This window comes from Polyodon spathula, chromosome 34 (genome assembly GCF_017654505.1).
Source record: "Polyodon spathula isolate WHYD16114869_AA chromosome 34, ASM1765450v1, whole genome shotgun sequence".
Classification (NCBI taxonomy): Eukaryota; Metazoa; Chordata; class Actinopteri; order Acipenseriformes; family Polyodontidae; genus Polyodon; species Polyodon spathula.
The window spans coordinates 5,922,261-5,946,722 of record NC_054567.1 but is presented as its reverse complement, the minus strand read 5'-3'; positions in this window follow the sequence as shown (position 1 = coordinate 5,946,722).

Genomic DNA, 24,462 nt, shown 5'->3' with positions numbered 1-24,462 from the left:
AATAACTAAGCATTTCCATTTATTACTTTTTGTTTTTGGTCTTGCTATTTAGAAACTGAAATTCAGTTTAGTGTAAAACAGTTTTTATACAAATCAGGATTGCAGTGATACAAGCAAACACATTTAATCTGACATGCAAAGCTAGTGAGAATACAGTATGAATACAAAGGTAGGGGAAATAATATTTCCATAATGATGCTCAAGATGAGTGTCGGTGTTTGCAGCGTGCATGTACTGTATTACCCGAATACCGTGCTATCGGCTCCCCACACAAGTGTATGTTTGGGAGTTGGTCGGCCACACTGTGCAGCTGCAGTGGAGGAATGAAGAGCAGCCTACGAGACACCTGGGATATAGCTGTCATTTCTGGCTTGACCCCCTTGGCTAACAAAAGGATTCAGTTGTGATTATGTCCAATTAAATAATAAATGCTATGCCATCCAAGAACAGTGGTTTTAAGTATAGATGTATGAATAGGTTTTATTTTTTTAAAGAGACACATGAGCTATTTCCCATAGTGGATACATTCTGTGAGGATCAGGTATATTTCTGTAAGCATTTGAGTCTCTGTGCATGACAGGGCTATACGGGGACAGGTGCTTTTAATGGGGACAGACGGAAGATGCGAGTGCATGATGTCATTTTTCCCTCATATAAAGCATTGGAAAAGAGAAAAACTTTTCTCAGTTATTTTCAATTGTGTCCCTTACATATATCTATATAGCAGAACACTTTAAAAACAGTGTGTTTAACAGATTGTGTCTTGCATTAGCAAGTTACAAAAGTGTTTTACTTTTGTAACTTATTTAACAGTCATGTATGTCTCTGAGTTTTCCTGTCATCTAATCTAAAGAGCCAGAAATGACAACTTCTATCTCCCCTTTTGTAGAAATCCCTAATAACCTGTAAAGGTCTCCCCAGGCATGTTATTTCTTGAATACACTTCAAACATAGGCCCCCATCCTGCTTTATTTCAAAGAATCCAGTGTTGAAAGAATAGAAGCTTTCATGTTTTATGATATATTCTATATGGGTCCAGCACAGGTTTTTCAATGGGTAATCACAAAGATTAGAAATCAACAACATTTCATCTTTTAATTGTAAGGTAAGGTAAACACACGTCCGAGTAGATGTTAATCTGTTGTTCAATTTCCAATAGATGTTTAAAATGATCAACTGTAGTCGGTTGCTTTTAAAAGAAATGGCTAGAACCAGGAGCCTGGCAAAGGCAGGGAGAAAAGACATGGCTACAAAGTTATGAAGTGCCTGAGTGTTTAACAAGCATGTCATTGAAAAAAGGAAGTGCCACACACACACACACACACACACACACACACACACACACACACACACACACACACACACACACACACACACAAACTTTTTATTTTCTCTTTTAAAGCTGCAAATTGTAAAGAAAGCCAATCGAGGAGTCTTAAACACGACACAGTAATGGTCCTTGTGTTGTCAGAGTCGACCTGCCAGTGGTTTGTCAAAGCCGGTAATTTTCTGTTCATTGCACACACATACCCCCCCCCTCCCCCCCTCCCCCCCTGTGCTGCACCAAGCTTTGTATTCCAGTGCTTGTGACTGTGCTAACAAATCCCTATTGTCCAGTGAATGGAATAGGGACTGAGTCTGGTGAATTACTGTCTGGTTTCTATTCAAATCCAGGTAGAGTCAGAGTCACTGAATGGAGTCTGACCACATCAAGTGCCTGACTAGGTTTTTTTTTTTTTTTTTTAATATTTATTGTTTTAAACTAAACCAATTAAACATAAATTAAGTATTGTGTAATCCACAGGGACTTTGTTTATTTTCATATAATATTTATAGTGTAAGATTAGTGAGGATTGTATATTGTATACGTGAAAAGAAGCAAGTCTTTGTGAAAAACTCTTGGAGAGAGCAAGCTTATATAGTCAAAATGTAGCGTAGAAATATTACAAACTAGTCCTGCAACCATCTCTGCAGTAATACCAGTGCATTAGATAAAGAATTCCCCACACAACAGCGTACTGTAGTAATTATTTAGGAAGTGCTACAAGATTTTACACCTAAAGGCATTTCTAAAACCCATCGGAGTCTGCAGCACAATTCCTCAGAGATAACAGCAGTGCACGTTGCAGTCGAGCCGGCACACAGCAGGGTATTGTCTAGAAGTTCATCTAAAGTAATGTTTGAAAACTCTACCGCAGTATCAACTGTATTAATTATTAAGATCAATTAAAGCATCACTGCCTCCGCACTGGCGGACGTTGTGAGGCACAGCTTAACGAGTTTTTTTTTTTTTTTTTTGTGTCTCAAACTCAGAGCTTTTTTTAAGCAGCAGACACGGATTAAAAGCTTTAGACAAAAGCAGCGCGACTGGAAACAGGGAGGCTTGGAGCACTTCCTGTCACTCAGCACATTCCTGCTCTGTTTAAAAAAAAAAAAAATAATAATAATTTAAAACAAAAACTGAAAAATTCCCCCACACCTTTTTTTTTTTTTTTTTCATAAATACAGCGATTTGGGGAATTTGTGCCAGTTTTTTTTTTTTTTTTTTTTTTTTAAACCGGTACACATTCCTTTGGATGAGAACATCTGTGAGTAAAAAAAGGAAAACAGACAAAAAAACAAACAAAAAAAACAACTTTTGAAAGGCCAGTCAGGAAGTCCTACACGAGCACCTCTCACATCCATTTTGTTTGTGCACAGCAGCTGGCTGACCCGGCTCCTGCTCTGATGGCCTATTGACTGACCTGGACTGTCTGGTTTTGGCTCACGCTTTTGTCCGTGTCTGGCTGAGTTCCTCCCTGTCTGCCTGCACTGAAACCAATGCTTTGGGCAAAGTCAGCTTTCACTTCCATACACACAAATACTTGGAAAATGCATTTGACTTTTACACAACAGCAAACACAAAAATACATAATGAATTATTTTTTGAAGAAATATATCATTAAAATCTATTATATTTATATGCACAATCTAATTTTTTTATTTTTTTTTTAGGAAAATTGGCAAGAACAAAGAGAGTGGAAGGGAGCAGCAATCAGCAGTAGAGACAGGCTCTCTCAGAAGCTGTAACGTGTTTCCACGTAGGATAATAATGATAGTAATAATAAATGCTTACCAAACAAAGGAGATTAAGTCCGGTTAAGATGCATTACATCAGCCACGTTGCTGTCACACACACAAATAAAAACAGTTGTAGCTGGTGGAAAAGGAAGGATAACTTCCCTTGTGTAAAGAAGTTGCAGCTCTCTCTCTCTTTCCCTCTGTTTGCCAGTCGTCAGGCTCCCTGGCCTCACAGATAGGAATTCAGCCATTAGTTCTGTCAGCAAATATCAGTAGCTCAAAATGCAGACAAGGCGAGATATTGAACAGCTCCAGATTTCCTTGCAGCCCTGTCTGCTTCACTTGAATTGAACTATATATGACCCAGATGATGGACAGGAGCACATTCAGTCATGTGCAGGGCAGGGACCACAGCTATTCGCTGAGCGGGAGCACTGTGGAGCTACGGCTTCTGATTGGCCCAGACCCTGATCATTGAAACATGAAGCTCTTACCATTCAAATGCTGTAATACAGAGTGTCTAGCTGTTTGGGTGTCTGGATTCCAGCAATTATAATGCATAGCTTTAAAGTGATCATTTTCTGTGTTGTGTTCTGCCTGCCGGAACATTCCTGGAAGGAAGCAGCTGAAAAGCTTGAAGCTGGCAAACACTGTCTGTACCTAAACAGAATGAGACACCTTGTGCTTTTAATAAACTGGTTTGTGAGCTACTGTAAGTACCAAATACAGTGCTAGAAAGTTTGGATACATTGACAAATATGGGGTTTAGTTCAATGAAGAGGAGAAAAATGTTAGAACTTCTAATCCAAAAAGAACAAACGTCTTTTAATGTAGTGGAATATTTATTACGATAACACAGAAGCTATTTAGAAAAAGTGAAAGATGAAAAATGAAAGATTTGTCTTAAATATTGGTATTGTAAAGTCACTAAAATAGTGGGAAAGATGCTATGTAAAGAAGGGACTTTTTCATATAAGATACAAGATTGTTCAGACAGCTTTGAATGTTTTTATTGATTATCTGGAGACACTTAGCATTTGATGGAATGTGCCAAACACCTGTGTCAGTGAGACATTGTGTAGAGACATCACAGCGCAGTACATATAAACAAATCACATCCACAGACAAAGGGCAAGGTCTGCCTTACAGTAATATCCTGCCTGAAAGGATTTAATAACCCTGAGCTAAAAACAACATGTGGGGTTGCTGGGTTCATGCTTGCCTGTAGGATATTCCTGCAGAGTCAGCCCTGATGCAGAGTTAGCCCTGGCTCTGTTGAAATCTGCATTTGTCTGTCCCAAATACAGAGGGGCATGGGTTAAACCGTGAGCGCTAGCAGGCTGGCTCAGAGAGGATAAAGTAAAAGACTTGCATTCGCTCTATGTAAACGGATATTAGAAAGGGAAACGACTTCTTCCAGGCTGTGAAAACAAAAGAATCAGATCTTTGAAGTTCTCACATGTAGGGGTGCGACGGTGTAAAATTTGCACGGTATGATAACCATTAAAAATAAAAACCTTGGTAGCCTTAATATCATGGTTACAGTACATCATGCATGTTATAAAATAAAGGCTTACAAAACATGAAGACTAATGTGAATCATTTAAATTACTGTAATTCACAAAAATAAAACCAACAAACCACACTTCCTTTCACGAAATGGTTTAAAAATGTGGTATTTTGTATTTTACTACCCAAATGACTTGATAGGTTTTATTTTTTATGTTTTATTAAGATCTATTATTTGCTCAAAATTACGCGGTGCTGCAGTTTGTTAGAACATTTTAACATATAAAATTAATTAAATATATAATTAAATACTTTGTTCAGCTGCTGGTAAACAGAATTAGGAAATTATCAGTCTTATTGCTTAAAACACAAACATATACCAAAACAGGTTATTTTAAGAGCAGAGATGAGTTCTTCAATTTTTCACCGGATAAATAAAATATGTATAGCAACATAATTAATACTAAAAGGTGTTATTGGGTTTATAGCTACATGTCCACGTGGCATTGCACAAGTAAGCTTCCAATGCTGTTGTACAAAAAAAAAAAACTTTCTTCACATACTGTAAGTAACGTGTTTAAACAAAACTACGTTGATAATAAGTAGGCTATCCTGCTGCAGTCACGGGTCTGTGCTACTTTTAATTAAGACATTGGTTGTATTCTTATAGCACAGCCTTGTCAGTGCGATATTGAATAAATAAATCATTTAAAACAATGTGATAAATAATGTATAATGTTACAATAAAGTTAATGTTAATCAATTACATCAAACTGAGTCTGTATAGATTGATAATCCAGACAGATGTAAATACAGGATGTTGAAAATGTGTGCTTGCACTGCAAGGTTTGGAGAAGGCGTTTCTCTAGAAGCTGTGTGCGAGGTCAGAAAGACCCCAGCCAAGAGTAGACAGTGCAGCAAACTGTGGGTAACAGAACCATTGAAACGTGTGTTCTGTGTCAAGAGTTTCCTTCAAAACCATTAAAAATCAGTATCGGCTCACAAAAAGATCTTCCTCAGACACTTTGCTAAGGCTGCAGGCACCAGACTTTATTAGAAGCAGCATGTTCGCAGTTGAAAATGCGTTAACCGCTGTATAAAGGAATTGCAGTGCAGAATAAAAGGAACGGTATTAATACTGTAATGTACCCAAACCGAAAAACTGGTATACCAACCCATCCCTACTCACATGTACCCCTGAACAGCCACACACACATATAAAGAGACACACACCTCTATATACACTATAGCCTTTATAACTAGCCGTCCACCCTTTTACACCAGGTAGAATTCTCAGTTTGAAGTTAAGAATGACTGAATGAATCACATAGAAAATTAAACTATAGAGGGTGTGCTAAATGCATTTCAGAATAAAACTGGAAAAAACTGAAGCCTACGTGAAATCCAGCAGCACAGCTCAACAACGACTTTTCCTGATTTAGTGAATAAAAAGGCAACAGTTCAAACAAACAAGGAACAGCATATGAAGCTGAAAAAGGTAATATATATATATATATATATATATATATATATATAATATTACAGTACTGTGCAAAAGTTTTAGGCAGGTGTGAAAAAATGCTGTAAAGTAAGAATGCTTTCAAAAATAGACATGTTAATAGTTTATATTTATCAATTAACAAAATGCAAAGTGAGTGAACAGAAGAAAAATCTACATCAAATTAATATTTGGTGTGACCACCCTTTGCCTTCAAAACAGCATCAATTCTTCTAGGTACACTTGCACACAGTTTTTGAAGGAACTCGGCAGGTAGGTTGGCCCAAACATCTTGGAGAACTAACCACAGTTCTTCTGTGGATTTAGGCAGCCTCAGTTTCTTCTCTGTCTTCATGTAATCCCAGACAGACTTGATGATGTTGAGATCAGGGCACTGTGGGGTCCATACCATCACTTCCAGGACTCCTTGTTCTTCTTTACGCTGAAGATAGTTCTTAATGACTTTCGCTGTATGTTTGAGGTCGTTGTCATGCTGCAGAATAAATTTGGGGCCAATCAGATGCCTCCCTGATGGTATTGCATGATGGATAAGTATCTGCCTGTACTTCTCAGCATTGAGGAGATCATTAATTCTGACCAAATCCCCAACTCCATTTGTACAAATGCAGCCCCAAACTTGCAAGGAACCTCCACCATGCTTCACTGTTGCCTGCAGACACTCGTTCGTGTACAGCTCTCCAGCCCTTCGGCGAACAAACTGCCTTCTGCTACGGCCAAATATTTCAAATTTTGACTCATCTGTCCAGAGCACCTGCTGCCATTTTTCTGCACCCCAGTTCCTGTGTTTTCGTGCATAGTTGAGTCGCTTGGCCTTATTTCCACGTCGGAGGTATGGCTTTTTGGCCGCAAGTCTTCCATGAAGGCCACTTCTGACCAGACTTCTCTGGACAGTAGATGGGTGTACCAGGGTCCCACTGTTTTCTGCCAATTCTGAGCTGATGGCATTGCTGGACATCTTCAGATTGCGAAGGGAAGTAAGCATGATGTGTCTTTCATCTGCTGCAGTAAGTTTCCTTGGCCAACCACTGCGTCTACGGTCCTCAACTTTGCCTGCTTCTTCAAAAGAGCTTGGACAGCACATCTGGAAACCCCTGTCTGCCTTGCAATTTCTGCCTGGGAGAGACCTTGCTGATGCAGTATAATTACCTTGTGTCTTGTTGCTGTGCTCAGTCTTGCCATGGTGTATGACTTTTGACAGTAAACTGTCTTCAGCAACCTCACATTGTTAGCTGGGTTTGGCTGTTCCTCACCCAGTTTTATTCCTCCTACACAGCTGTTTCTGTTTCAGTTAATGATTGTGTTTCAACCTACATATTGAATTGATGATCATTAGCACCTGTTTGGTATAATTGTTTAATCATACACCTGACTATATGCCTACAAAATCCCTGACTTTGTGCAAGTGTACCTAGAAGAATTGATGCTGTTTTGAAGGCAAAGGGTGGTCACACCAAATATGGATTTGATTTAGATTTTTCTTCTGTTCACTCACTTTGCATTTTGTTAATTGATAAATATAAACTATTAACATGTCTATTTTTGAAGGCATTTTTACTTTACAGCATTTTTTCACACCTGCCTAAAACTTTTGCACAGTACTGTGTATATATATATATATAGAAGGCTGCTCAAAATGTTTTTCACTAACTGTAGCTCCACAATAAAAATAAATGTAAAAAAACAAACATGCCTGTACATTGTTGTATTGTCAAATACGTTACTGTTTACTGCACACAAAATTCTCAACGTTTCCTTGTTTTTTGTTGATCGGGTGGGTTTTTTGACTTGTTTCATTAAAGAAAATGCCCTTCTCTCAAGAGCAGAGAAATCGCCAGTGTTTTGGCTTACAAGTCAGTTTAGGTGTTACATTTGTTACATATAGACCCTTGACGATTCCACGCCGACACAGCTGTTTTTTTCAAAAATCGCTGGACGTATTTACATGTAATACAGTGAAAATGCATTTTAAAAGAAAATCATGTTGTATAAGGTTACTTTAATCAAGGGTTTGGTGTATTGAGCAGTAGCGGGTATGACCTCCTTGCGCATTAGCACAATCCTGGCTGTGTTGACGCAGAGACGTGATCAGCCTCTGGATAGACTGCTGTGGGATGTTCCGCCGCTCTTCCTGTGCTGCTGCAGCGAGCTGGCGAAAGTTGGCTGGTCGCGGCTGTCTCCTGTGGATGGCACTGACGATTTTGGTCCCACAGATGTTCTACTGCACTGAGGTCAGGAGAAAAAGCTAGCCATGGCAAGACCTTGACATGGTTTGTTTTCTTGAAGTCGTGCAATTGTGATCCTAGCACTGTGTGGTCTTGCATTGTCCTGCCGGAAAATCGTCACATCCTGATTTGGCTTGCGGGAATGGGAAAGCTGTTGCCTCAAGGACTTCGTCAATGTATCGCTGAGCAATAAGGTTGCCCTCAGTCTGCACCAAGGGCGTTCTTGTGTTAAAGGAGATTCCTCCCCACATCATCACACTTGCACCGCCCCACTGGTTGGCTTGAACAATGCAACAGTCAGCATAACAGTTCTGGGCAGGTGTGGTGACTCTCTGCCTTCCAGTACATGGCCTGTGCTTCAGTATATTTACGTCAATTGATATGTCCTTCTCAGAATTTTATTTCTTTTCTGTGTCATTTACTAGGTTTCTTTTTCAAAAAAAAATAATCGGTGCCCAATTTTTCTATTATTCAAAAACTAGCATTGTAGAACAAGTAGTACAAGTGGAATTAAATAAATCTCTTGCTAAGAAATAGAAATACTTTTTATACCAGTTGCGATGTCTCATAGTTGTCAAAACTTGTTTTAATGAGTTCAAAATAAAGAATGTTTTAAGGATATAAACATTCTTAAGAACATAAGAACGTTTACAAACAAGAGGAGGCCATTCTGCCCATCTTGCTCGTTTGGTTGTTAGTAGCTTATTGATCCCAGAATCTCATCAAGCAGCTTCTTGAAGGATCCCAGGGTGGTTCAAGACCCTCACAATTCTTTGTGTGAAAAAGTAATTATATTAAACTGAAAGGTTTCTCCTCTCTCAAACAGTTGAGAAAAGGTTTCATTCAACTACAAACTTGATTTAATTAACATGATCTTTAACAAACAGGTCCAAACTAAACAATACTTAAAAAAAAAAAAAAGTCAAACATTTTATTAATAGGGGCCATGTGTTTTTATTTAATGTCATTTAGGAGGGAATTTTTGTTTTTACCTTTTTTCTTTTTGCTAATAAAACTTTCCACTCAAAATAGGGCTCTGGACTTGTGAACTGTGATATGAAGATACCTGCATTGTAGGGTCAAGGTAGTTGGTTATTCATTTGCAGGCACACATTGTTTGTACTTGAAATACACATAACCTTTCTTGAAAATCAAATCCACATTATTGTGTTCAATAATAATGCTTGGAAAGACCTGTTTTTTATGTCAAACATCAGCTCACAAGCTAGTTGGAAACATCTTGAGGTATCTTAGTTTTTTTTGTTTCTATTTTAAGTAGCTACAAATTATGTTATTATTTACCCAGAGTATATGGACAGTACAGGCAATCTGTAGAGTCTGCAATGAATGTAAATTAAAACGGTCATTTGATTATGTTGATGGTGTGGATGGATTTATCAAAAGCTTTTTTCATATTTATAATATTGAGATTAAAAGTACATTTCTATAGCTGTTTTTGAAAACAATACGATGTCCTGGAAGTTATTGATCCCTTGCAATAAGCTCATGTTGCATTTTTTTATTATTCGTTGATTCCATCTGTCACACATGTATTTTATTTCAGTTGCTTACTTAAAGTTGCCCCTAGTCTTTCTGTTGTAATTTTGGATGGGTTTTGTCATTCAACCTGATCAAGGAAAAATATATATATAGGGAATAAAATATATATATATATATATATATATATATATATATATATAATATATATATATATATATATATATTGTAAGGTACCAGGGAGGGGGTTAAAATCCTTCCCTGCTAAAAACCTTGTGAGAATGCACATTTGGGTGTTATGGGGTTTAATTGTAATTGTTTTAATGATTTAGTTAATCCTCGGCACCTGATCGTAATTATAAATTAGAGACAGGTGCAGGGTATTTAAAGAGAGGCAGCCAGACTGATCGGGGCTGCTGAGTGAAGAGCCCGACTGCGTGTGTGTCCAGTCGTATTGAAGAGAGTGCTGAGAGAAGCCCGTTTTGGTGTTTGTCAGGTAAACGGCTTAGCCGTCCTGTGGTTTAGTGAGGAACCAGTCTATGTTTAGTCAGAGCTCCAAGAGGGAGCTAGGTGTTTGTTTTGTTTTCATTTCTGTGTTTATTAAAAAGTGCGCGTCAGCGCTAAAGCAATTCCGTTTCTGTGTCCTGGGTCTACGTCGAAAGGGGCAACGAACTCCGTGAGTGCAAGGATCGTTTTACAATATATATATATATATATATATATATATATATATATATATATATATATATATATAGATATATATATTATATATATGTATGTATACATCACGGATATGAAGTGCCCTAAACTGGCTGGCCAGACAATTCATTCCCAGGGTTAGACGGAAGTCAGTCATCTATAAAGGGGGCGTAGCTACGATACACTAAATCATCGATCCGGAAGGGAAACGACGTGGCAGCCACGGATTGGAGGAGCGGTTCCACTAGTTAACCAAGGGGTCATAATTGACGGTACAAAAGGGGCCATAGCAAAGTGATCTGTTCCTTTGTATGGATAAAGCTGAACTGGAAGGAGGCCGTGTATTGTAACCGTGAGTGTTTTGTTTGTTTTGTTCAGTTGTGTCTGAAGAATTATTGTTTGTTATTAGACAGCTGAACACGATCTGGAGCTATCCCTAAAGGCCAGCACTAAATCCGGACAACACTTCACTGTTTCACAATAAACTGTATAAGCACTAGAACATGGACTGTGGACTGGTGATTGTGTTTGTGTTACATGTGGGTGAAAAAGATCAGGACTGTTTATTTCGGGACCAACCCGTGGATTACAATGAAGCGATACACGCCACTGTATTGCTTGTTATCATTATTATTAACTGTGTTTTGTATCATCAGACCATTGCTCCTGGATTATCGTTGTCTGTCTGTTCGCTGATCACTGCTGCTTTCCTGCACAGGCACACTGTTAACCACTTTGCCACAGGTCTACTTTAATGATCCTAACAATGCCGGATCTTAAAATATCATCGTGTGGCACTGTAGCTTTAAATACAGTCACTGGGAATAGGACACTGACAAGACAGACAATACAAATGCATCCTTTGTGCCAGGTTTTGGTTTTCACGTGTGGTAGGGATTAAGATGCATTAACAGAACCATGGGAATTATATTTCAATGCTTAATTATTTAAATATTTAGCTAAGTGTCTGTTTTAAAGCTTTTTAGCTTGCTCTCAACTTTGATGGAATTTAATATGGCACAAATAATGTACCGACAATTCAAAGGAGATTGTTGAATGGACACAACTGCCTATCCGTGTGAAACATCCTTTAGTTTTATAAAAGTCTTTGTTTACAGCTTTAAAGAAATGCCACAGCTGGCTGTGGTGGAGTCACTGCACATCCCCTGTGGTTAAGCACGCCGTGTCAGCAGAGCTTCTGCCAATGATTGGCACTAGAACCTCGGCTTCTTTCTAAAACTGCTTCAATATGAAAAACAAACAATCGGATACAACTTAATATTTTTATTTATGAACATCATGCATAACATTTTCTAAACAGAAACACTGTATCTACATTGAAAATTAAACTCTTTTTCTTATTTTTTTCCAAAAAGAGCATGTATACATAAACACGAAAAACTGTAATACTTTATGTAATTCATTATAAAACATTAATAACTAGTTATAAAAATAGCATAAAACAAAAATATAACATAACTTATGCAACGTGAAAGTGCTTTGAGTGAAACAGAGTTCAAAGGCTCTGTCTGTCTGTTCAGAGTTCTACTCCAGCTTTCTCAGTACAATCTATGCAGAAAACACGCTTTTCAACTGTACCAGTGCATTTGCCGCAGACTGCCTTTTCACAACGGGCTCATAAATCAAAAATTATGTTTTTATTGCATTTAGAAACTTGGCATTGTCTTTTATTCCGTGTGCCAGTGGGTGCAGTGCTGGCTGAAGGCTGAGGGGCATTTGCCAGCCGGTGTTCGTGTCTCTTATCAAAATGTTTCTGCTGTAGCTCCAGGGCTAGCTGCAAAATGAAGCCCCTCCGCGTGATTGTGTTGCCGGTGCTCTCCTCGTACAAAACCAAAGCGCTGATGGCTGCCAGGTCTAAAACATGTTAAAAAAAACATCCACATGCCACCTGCGAGAACCACCTTTGACAGAATACAGCCGTGCCATTTGATCCAGTATATCCACACCGTACTTCGTTGTGGTGTAAAATGCAACAGTCTCTGGCTTTCGTTTAGCATCAGCCCCGATGGTCACTGATTTCTTGCAGAGAGCTTAGAATAAGCATTTCTTGTTTATTCTGTTACACCTGTAAGTATTGTAGCTATATCACACTGTATTGTGATTCAATGTGTATATTTTGTGACAACTACTAATAAAATAAATAATAATAATGTATAATGTGTAGGATTACTTTCATTACTGACTTTGATTTTATTACAAAGCCCACATTAAATTGTCGGCTCTATTGTATTGATTTCAAAATGCCGCATAAACTGCGGGTCTGGCGGTTGCAGAAGCAAGTGCATATAACTTACTAATTTTTGCGATTCTGTAGCTGAAACACTGTATGGGTATTTAATTCAAATATTTAGTAACACTTAGGAAAACGGACATGCGCGAGATATTCACATTACGCAGAGATATATAGAGAGACGCGTGATTCCTCCACCAGGACCCGACTCTGCCTCCTCCTGCTGCTGTCGACTCCGCCTCAGTGCTTAGGCGCTCTGTGCCTCTGTGCTTCAGCGCCTTCGGTGCTTAGACACTCGGTGCCTCTGTGCCTCAGAGCCTCGGTGCGTTGGCGCCTTTGAAGCTTAGACGCTCCATGCCTCTGTGCTGGTCTAGGTATCCTACATGGAGTAGTAAGCAGGCAAGGGACATCTCTGACCGAAAGAGCCAGATGACTCGGGTCCTGGAGTACTTGATCGGGCAGCAGGCACCCCCCCCGCCCCCATCTCTGCCTCTGGCACCTGCTGGGACCGACGATCGCCCTTACCGGCGGCCATCCTGGACGTGTCCGATCCAGACGTAGCGACTGAGGAGGAACAGGAAAAAATCTCTGTCGCGGCCTCCTGGGATGTTGATTCCTTTCCTCAGGAGGAAGAGCTGACCCTAGAGATCGGTCCTGGCTCCGCGGCTGCCTCAGATACAGGATATTCCCCTCCCCCGAGCTTAATTCAGGCACTTATGGAGCGAGCCCCCAAGTTCCTTCAGGTACCCTGGACGGCAGTGGACTGGTTCAAGACTGTGGACTTAAAGAACACGTATATTCATGTCCCTATTTGCCCCGCGTACAGGAAATATCTCTGCTTCACTTTCAAGGAAATGTCTTCGAGTTTTCCGTGCTGCCATTCAGCCTCTCCTTAGACCCCCAGACGTTCTCAAAGTTGGCAGCTGTGACATAACATTGTCAGCAAGTACCTGACCTGTGGCAGGCAAATCCCAATAGTATTAGAGGTGGTTGTCTTCTCTTTCAGGGAATGAGGGTTTCATCCATAACCTAATGTTATGATAATAACCTAACGTTTTTTTTTTTATTCTTAAGCTCATACTGTCAATAAGTGGTGCTGAAGAATGTTCTTAACAAGTTTCATTACTATTGGATAAATAGTAATCTAGATAAATATAATGGTGACATACTGAAAGTCAGTCAGATAGACAGCCGCCATATACCCCGAGATTATCCTGCAGTCAGTTACTTGTGCTAACAAAGGTCCTTGGCAAGCTTCATCACAATAAGACAAGCGGTATATGCAAAACACGAATATGTGACATGCAACTGCCACCACAATATTCACTGGTGGGGATATGCATCCTTGATGGGGGATAACAAGCCTACAACAAGCACATGGCAAAAAAAAGATGGTATTTTCATGTTAAAAGTTAACACCCCCACCCTCCAGATAAATAAATACAATATTTAAAGTAAAAAGGTGGTTACCCATTTCAAACACTACATTTGTTTGATTCTTTTTACAGTTGTGTAGTCTAGCAGAAAAGACCTACCATTAACCAATACGCACTCCCCCCCAACACTGTTCAGAGAGGGTTATGTGTATATGTAATCTGACTCTTTAAAGTTCTGTTTGGGTTACTGAGCGACATTGTGACGAGTGGGTTTCAAAGAGGAAAGAACTCCCATGTATGGGGGCCTCTGTACATTTAACTTGAGATTTTGCAAGAACAAAATTAATCTTAAAGGAAACTATGATGAGCACGGCCTAGCTTGAAGTAATTGAAGGGTTAATACTGAAGCAAGTCATTGCCTATCTTTGTTCTATGCTCTGTTGCCTTGTCTGAGTGAGTGCAGCACATTAGCAGTGCTTTAGGAGCACAAGAGAACATTGGGGTGAAGGTCATGTTACTGATTCCTGCTTCCTGGGTCAGAGAACAAACTGGGAAAAGAGAGAGAGCTTGAGGTCACTGCTCTGCTGGAATGGACACCAAATTCCAACCTGAATCTGCATGATACTGCTAGATATTATGCTTCTAGTTTTGTTGTCGGGTTTGTTTGAGTCGAATTGAATACAGCATGTGAGCTTCCCTGGGACTGGGACTAGATCATATTATAATTCAGGGAAAGTAGCAAGAGAAAGAACCTTAACAATCTGTTCTGAAAACCAAGTTCTGAAACTCCATGATCTGACAATGTGTAGGAGAGCGATGGCAATGGTTAGTCATGGTAAATCATCAACATAATTCAAATGTCTTCCCAGCTTGTGTCCATTTTAATAGTAATGTTATGAAGGAATTAATTCAGATGCAGATGCAGAGGCTCTGCATGTGGGTGCACAGGGGTTTGTGAGAGTTTAGTGAAGTAAACTTGAACCAAGACAGCACACTTGCCAGCCACATGGCAATGTTTCATTGTCTGATTGGTTGAGTGAAGTTTGAATGGAGAGGAAGAGTGTGGAATGTGGCCAGGTGGTGATTGTTGGAGTCAATCAAGCCCCTGGCCACATAGTATAAAAAGAACAAAGGAGTGTTTGTTTGGAGAGAGTGTGTAGGAGATAGTTCAGTGAAGGTAGGTTCCCCAACCTGAATAGAGAGAGAGTAAGAGAACACCGGGATAGCTGATACTTGGGTGTTATGTATTGTTTATTTGAAGAGTTTGTATGGGTTTTGTTTGTTCCTGTTTTTATTTATTTTGTTGAATGAAAGTACGTCAAGTCGCATTAAATTGAAGTTCTGTGTTTTGGGGTTTGCTATTTCTGCTGCTGGCCTGCCTTGACCGCATGCCACTCTGCCGGGAGTGCTGGGATAGCGCCCCCTTCTGACCCAGCACAGAACTGCAGGAAGAAAAAAAAAAAAAAAAGGTTTAAACAAAAACACTACAAACTCAAAACAAGCAAGCACCCAAGCATTGGCAACCCGGTGTTCTCTACTCTCTCTCTCTCGTCTTTATAACACTACAAACTCAAAACAAACAAAATGTAGCACCCAAGCATCGTCTACCCCAGTGTTCTCTACTCTCTCTCTCGTCTTTATAACACTACAAACTCAAAACAAACAAAATGTAGCACCCAAGCATCGTCTACCCCAGTGTTCTCTACTCTCTCTCTCTCTCGTCTTTATAACACTACAAACTCAAAACAAACAAAATGTAGCACCCAAGCATCGTCTACCCCAGTGTTCTCTACTCTCTCTCTCTCGTCTTTATAACACTACAAACTCAAAACAAACAAAATATAGCACCCAAGCATCGTCTACCCCAGTGTTCTCTACTCTCTCTCTCTCTCGTCTTTATAACACTACAAACTCAAAACAAACAAAATATAGCACCCAAGCATCGTCTACCCCAGTGTTCTCTACTCTCTCTCTCTCGTCTTTATAACACTACAAACTCAAAACAAACAAAATATAGCACCCAAGCATCGTCTACCCCAGTGTTCTCTACTCTCTCTCTCTCTCGTCTTTATAACACTACAAACTCAAAACAAACAAAATGTAGCACCCAAGCATCGTCTACCCCAGTGTTCTCTACTCTCTCTCTCTCGTCTTTATAACACTACAAACTCAAAACAAACAAAATATAGCACCCAAGCATCGTCTACCCCAGTGTTCTCTACTCTCTCTCTCTCGTCTTTATAACACTACAAACTCAAAACAAACAAAATATAGCACCCAAGCATCGTCTACCCCAGTGTTCTCTACTCTCTCTCTCTCGTCTTTATAACACTACAAACTCAAAACAAACAAAATATAGCACCCAAGCATCGTCTACCCCAGTGTTCTCTACTCTCTCTCTCTCTCGTCTTTATAACACTACAAACTCAAAACAAACAAAATATAGCACCCAAGCATCGTCTACCCCAGTGTTCTCTACTCTCTCTCTCTCGTCTTTATAACACTACAAACTCAAAACAAACAAAATGTAGCACCCAAGCATCGTCTACCCCAGTGTTCTCTACTCTCTCTCTCTCTCGTCTTTATAACACTACAAACTCAAAACAAACAAAATATAGCACCCAAGCATCGTCTACCCCAGTGTTCTCTACTCTCTCTCTCTCTCGTCTTTATAACACTACAAACTCAAAACAAACAAAATATAGCACCCAAGCATCGTCTACCCCAGTGTTCTCTACTCTCTCTCTCTCGTCTTTATAACACTACAAACTCAAAACAAACAAAATATAGCACCCAAGCATCGTCTACCCCAGTGTTCTCTACTCTCTCTCTCTCGTCTTTATAACACTACAAACTCAAAACAAACAAAATATAGCACCCAAGCATCGTCTACCCCAGTGTTCTCTACTCTCTCTCTCTCGTCTTTATAACACTACAAACTCAAAACAAACAAAATATAGCACCCAAGCATCGTCTACCCCAGTGTTCTCTACTCTCTCTCTCTCGTCTTTATAACACTACAAACTCAAAACAAACAAAATATAGCACCCAAGCATCGTCTACCCCAGTGTTCTCTACTCTCTCTCTCTCGTCTTTATAACACTACAAACTCAAAACAAACAAAATATAGCACCCAAGCATCGTCTACCCCAGTGTTCTCTACTCTCTCTCTCTCGTCTTTATAACACTACAAACTCAAAACAAACAAAATATAGCACCCAAGCATCGTCTACCCCAGTGTTCTCTACTCTCTCTCTCTCGTCTTTATAACACTACAAACTCAAAACAAACAAAATATAGCACCCAAGCATCGTCTACCCCAGTGTTCTCTACTCTCTCTCTCTCGTCTTTATAACACTACAAACTCAAAACAAACAAAATATAGCACCCAAGCATCGTCTACCCCAGTGTTCTCTACTCTCTCTCTCTCGTCTTTATAACACTACAAACTCAAAACAAACAAAATATAGCACCCAAGCATCGTCTACCCCAGTGTTCTCTACTCTCTCTCTCTCGTCTTTATAACACTACAAACTCAAAACAAACAAAATATAGCACCCAAGCATCGTCTACCCCAGTGTTCTCTACTCTCTCTCTCTCGTCTTTATAACACTACAAACTCAAAACAAACAAAATATAGCACCCAAGCATCGTCTACCCCAGTGTTCTCTACTCTCTCTCTCTCGTCTTTATAACACTACAAACTCAAAACAAACAAAATATAGCACCCAAGCATCGTCTACCCCAGTGTTCTCTACTCTCTCTCTCGTCTTTATAACACTACAAACTCAAAACAAACAAAATATAGCACCCAAGCATCGTCTACCCCAGTGTTCTCTACTCTCTCTCTCTCTCGTCTTTATAACACTACAAACTCAAAACAAACAAAATATAGCACCCAAGCATCGTCTACCCCAGTGTTCTCTACTCTCTCTCTCTCGTCTTTATAACACTACAAACTCAAAACAAACAAAATATAGCACCCAAGCATCGTCTACCCCAGTGTTCTCTACTCTCTCTCTCTCGTCTTTATAACACTACAAACTCAAAACAAACAAAATATAGCACCCAAGCATCGTCTACCCCAGTGTTCTCTACTCTCTCTCTCTCTCGTCTTTATAACACTACAAACTCAAAACAAACAAAATATAGCACCCAAGCATCGTCTACCCCAGTGTTCTCTACTCTCTCTCTCTCTCGTCTTTATAACACTACAAACTCAAAACAAACAAAATATAGCACCCAAGCATCGTCTACCCCAGTGTTCTCTACTCTCTCTCTCTCGTCTTTATAACACTACAAACTCAAAACAAACAAAATATAGCACCCAAGCATCGTCTACCCCAGTGTTCTCTACTCTCTCTCTCTCTCGTCTTTATAACACTACAAACTCAAAACAAACAAAATGTAGCACCCAAGCATCGTCTACCCCAGTGTTCTCTACTCTCTCTCTCGTCTTTATAACACTACAAACTCAAAACAAACAAAATGTAGCACCCAAGCATCGTCTACCCCAGTGTTCTCTACTCTCTCTCTCTCTCGTCTTTATAACACTACAAACTCAAAACAAACAAAATGTAGCACCCAAGCATCGTCTACCCCAGTGTTCTCTACTCTCTCTCTCTCTCGTCTTTATAACACTACAAACTCAAAACAAACAAAATATAGCACCCAAGCATCGTCTACCCCAGTGTTCTCTACTCTCTCTCTCTCTCGTCTTTATAACACTACAAACTCAAAACAAACAAAATAGCACCCAAGCATCGTCTACCCCAGTGTTCTCTACTCTCTCTCTCTCGTCTTTATAACACTACAAACTCAAAACAAACAAAATGTAGCACCCAAGCATCGTCTACCCCAGTGTTCTCTACTCTCTCTCTCTCGTCTTTATAACACTACAAACTCAAAACAAACGTAGCACCCAAGCATCGTCTACCCCAGTGTTCTCTACTCTCTCTCTCTCGTCTTTATAACACTACAAACTCAAAACAAACAAAATGTAGCACCCAAGCATCGTCTACCCCAGTGTTCTCTACTCTCTCTCTCTCGTCTTTATAACACTACAAACTCAAAACAAACAAAATGTAGCACCCAAGCATCGTCTACCCCAGTGTTCTCTACTCTCTCTCTCTCGTCTTTATAACACTACAAACTCAAAACAAACAAAATATAGCACCCAAGCATCGTCTACCCCAGTGTTCTCTCACTCTCTCTCTCTCTGTTCTTTCTTTCTGTTCAAGCTGGGTAACTCACTGTCACAGATACGTTAACAGTTAGTGTTTCAGGATATAATTTATTTTAATGTTTTTAATAAAACTGATCTTTGTTTATTCTTGTAGATAGGATCCGTGAACATTTAAAAAATACTTGTGCCATTATGGCATAGCTTTACTGATATAATATTTTGAAATAGAAACTATATATATATATATATATATATATATATATATATATATATATATATATATATATAGATATATATTATAAGGGGGCATTTATACAAGCAAAGAAGATACCGATTCATGCACTTTCCAGTATTTACAGTATATATTTCTCATTTAAAACATTCTTTTGTGTTGCTGTGAACTACAAAAATGAATATTATCATTAGACATCAAAAATACATTTTAAATTTTTAGGTAATAATAGTTATCCTTTCCAGTATACCACTCTTCAATAATTAAAATTCCATTTTCAATTAAAGGTTTTTTGTGTTGTAAATTATTTGTTGCTCTTGGTATTTGGTACTTAAACAAATCACATGCCATTTTTAGGGACTCGCTCATCATTAAAAACATACTCATTATTTATTTGTAGTACATAAAACGATAGGCACATTACTGATTGTACATTTCCTCTTTTAAATGAAGCATTATTGTGTTAAAAGATTTCAAACACAGATTGATGGCTTTCAGACAAAAAATGCAACAGTACAGTGTACAATTAAATCATAAAGCAGGGCAGCAAATTATATGCAGCTTTGTGATTTAACTTTCTGTGACATTGAGTTTACATTTTAGCCCACAGAGCTCCACAGCTGTGCCCTCATTTTTTTTTTTTTTTTTCAGTGATGTCAGCATTTGTGCGTTTTTAAGGCATTGCTATTCTTGGATCCCAGCAGGACAGCATGTTACACTGTCACTGCACACTCCACAGAACAGCTATCAGAAACTGAAAAGGGTTAGATTAGCTTAATGAATGCAAGAACTTAATTACATTGGCTTCCACTGAAAAGGTTCTGCGGTACTCTCTTCTGTAGAACCAGAGTTTATTTCTGTATGGAAACATGACATACTCAATCTCAAATGCTCCACAGTCATTCATTTTATGCTTGTTTTGAGTTGTCTCAGTAGCCAGCATGAATTCGCCTAATTGCTCTTCTAGGCATAATAATAATAATTTTATAAAGCACCTTTTATGACAAGTCATTACAAAGCGCTGTACATAAGAACACAAAATAACAATAAACAATAAGAAAAATATCAAGCATTAAATCTAAAAAAAAAAAAAAAAATGCCAGTTTAAATAAGTTTTAAGCCAGGTTTAACATCTCATAAAACTATATGCCAAAATTAAATTCTCTTAATGATAGGGAATAATGTGTACAGTTTGTTCTGATGTGGTTGTATTTAACCAACATGCTGTAAATCCCATGGCCTGTGCGCCACCAATCCCATTTAATTTACACATCACAGCCCACCAGGAGTGGTACGTAACACTGTGAACAAGATGGCTTTGCAGGGGTGACATCAGACCAGAAACAAACCACAACACAGGAACTGGCGGGCACCTCACTCGTCCTGCTAAAAAATCAAAACACGGCTTCTCTTCGCCATATATAATATAAATCATAATCCAAACACAAAAATAATACTATAAATCATAAAAACAGTGCACAAATAAACATAAGGGAGGGGCTCCCCTTCTCAAATGTCCTGTGCATGTTTAAATTATTCTGATTGCTTCCCACCCCCCACCACCCCCGTCTTCATAGTCCGGTGTGTTTTTTATATGTACATCGAGTGAAGTTGGCGACTCTTGAGAGCAGTAAGTTAGAAGTGGAGAGTTCAAGTTGCTATGTAAGGTAACGATTGCAGGGACCAGCGCTGGTATTTACATTTACTGAATCGATGACTACCCAAGCTCCAGTGCATTAATATCTGTCAGGAGGTTTTGACAAACAAAACTCTTAATCCTGCAAAACTGAGATGCCTTTTATCTACAAAGCATTCGGAATGTGAAAAAAAAATAAAAATAAAATTTAAACAAAAGAAACTTTGCCAGGAACTTTGCCATCAGCAAGTTTCAATGTGTAAAGTGACTACATTCCTTGCTGACGTGGTAGTGAAGATTCAAGCACAGGAATCTCATTAAGTGAGGTACGTTATATAAATACTTAGTGCATGTACACATACACACATACAAATGAGTTTCAAAACGCTGCTGTGAAAAAATGCGTGGCAAGTGGTCTGTGGGAAAATCCAAACCCCAAGGTGGTCCCTACATTGAAAAATGATGGGAACCCTGCTCTAGACCAAGGATGCATTTCTAGTGGTGTACATACTGAAAAGGCAACTACGACAGAAAACCCACCGTCCATCTAGACCAGGGGGTCAACAACCTTTTTGTGCAAGAGAGAGACAAGCTAAATGGAAATGTAGAGCATGTGGTCTGCAGAGAGCCAATCATAAGCACACAATTTATGTACCTTTTAATTTTTTGTTCTTTCTTTGTTCTTTTTTTTGCACTTCTTTAATGTGACCTGCTGCTGCATCACTTTGCTCTTTTCTTTGAAGTCTGGTTCATAGCTGGCAAAGTCTAGTTTCATGCAAGCATTCAGGCTTTCTTCTGCTAATCTTGAGCGCAGGTTGTTTTTGATGTGAGTGGGAGAATGCCTGTTCACACATGTAGGTGGAGCCAGACATGATTAAGAGAGTTTAACTGGCTTTGTGCTGCATGGAAGTGGAAGTTCATTCAAGTTTGCAGAATGAGATCATCTTCACGCTCCAATTTCTTCAAGTCGGTCCATTTGTGCAGTTCTGCTATTTCTGCACGTTGCTGAGCAAGGCCTCCCAGATTAACACCACACCGCCATATCCGCTTTTTGAACGGCTTTTGCAATATTTCAATATCTCTGCGTATGTGAATATCTCGTGCATGTCCATTCTTGTGTTACTAATATTCTAACTTGAATACCCATACAGTGTTTCAGTTGCGGAATCATAGACATGAATACGTTCTAAGCAGGTCTACATTTTGCAGCTTATTTTTATTTATTTATTTTTTTTAACAATTTATTTGTATTCATTTTCTAATTTTCTCCCAGTTTTGGAATGCCTGGTTTATTATTGAACCTGGCTCACCGCTGCGACCCCCGAGCCGACTCTGGAGAGACGAAGACGAGCACAAAATGCCCACTTCAAACATTCGCTACACCTGCACCATAAATAGTCTCTATACCTCTTCAATAATATGGTTAAAGTTGTAATTCGTTAACATTATGTGGACATTAAAACGTAGTAACAGCCTTGGCACCTATTAAAACAGCTTGTGATCTCTTTCTACTTGACTGTTCTTACTGTTAATTCCTGTTGCAACATGTAGCCCTGTCATTGAACTATTTCCAGACAGTTGATATATTCTGCAGGCTGCTGCTCCATTAATTCCCCAGGTACAGGTGCTTTTTTCCACTTAAATTTTCTTCACAATTGCTACCATATGCCTGATGTCAAATGTCCAACATTCCTGTAACATTCATAAGAATGTTAAATACTGTTTAATTACATTGTTTTTTTTTTTTTTTTTTTGCAGATGGAATGATGAAGGAAAACCATGTGGGTATGTCTGTTTTTAAATTAAATATTTTTTATAGAAAGGAGCCCTGTTTGACTGTCCAGTATAATAATAACAATAATAATTATTCATATTGGTGTTGCTACCATTAAATTAACCACATATCTAATGAGGATGTGCCATGAATGTTCATAGAATACTGTGCGCAACTCCACTAATGAGGTTAGCTGTGTACTGGAGAGGGATATATCGAGGATGTGCCATGAATGTTCATAGAATACTGTGCGCAACTCCACTAATGAGGTTAGCTGTGTACTGGAGAGGGATATATCGAGGATACAGTGTGAATGTTCATAGAATACTGTGCGCAACTCCACTAATGAGGTTAGCTGTGTACTGGAGAGGGATATATCGAGGATACAGCGTGAATGTTCATAGAATACTGTGCGCAACTCCACTAATGAGGTTAGCTGTGTACTGGAGAGGGATATATCGAGGATACGGCATGAATGTTCATAGAATACTGTGCGCAACTCCACTAATGAGGTTAGCTGTGTACTGGAGAGGGATATATCGAGGATACAGCGTGAATGTTCATAGAATACTGTGCGCAACTCCACTAATGAGGTTAGCTGTGTACTGGAGAGGGATATATCGAGGATACTATGATATTTACATAGTTACCATGGTTATATAATATATGTACATAGTTACCATGGTTTGACATAGTTGCCATACCTCTTGGACAACTGGAGAAGTGAAAATGATTATGAAGCCATTGAATGTTTGACTAGTACACCTTTTAATTATCCTCAGTTCAACTAGCTACTGCAGAACAATCTTTGAAAAGTAACTGAGTTTAAAAAATCTTATACTGGTTTTGACAATTTTAATAAGTAGATACGTAACTGAGGTAAGAATTATCATAATAACTCGCACTTCTAGAGAATCAAAGCCTGTTGAGTTAGTCGTCCTGTATAGGCTATTGTGCATGAAGTAGCACCCTTGTAGCACAGACAGGAAGACATTCTATATGGAGATAATGGGGAGCTTCACTGATTATCGGACTGATAATCAGGAACATGCTGCAGCTTTTCAATCTCAGGATGTAATGAGTCCTCTGCAGGTGGTGTAGTCACCGATCAGGCTTTCAAATGCAATCAGCTGGTAGTCACACACCTTCATTCCTTGTGTTAAAAACACTAAGACATGATTTCTACACAGCACATCGTAACCGCGTTCATGTAATGGGGAGTGTGATAGGGTTATAAGATTATAATGCTTACTGCTTTAATGACAGGGTTTCATGCTCTAGAGGTTGTCTAATAGGTATATTGCACAAGGTATTATTACCACTCCACCCAGAGCTGCACCATCAACTGTGTGTAATTGAACTGAAATTACAGTCCACGCTGGTGCTAGCATCAAGAATCAACTGTGTGTAATTGAACTGAAATTACAGTCCACGCTGGTGCTAGCATCAAGAATCAACTGTGTGTAATTGAACTGAAATTGCAGTCCACGCTGGTGCTAGCA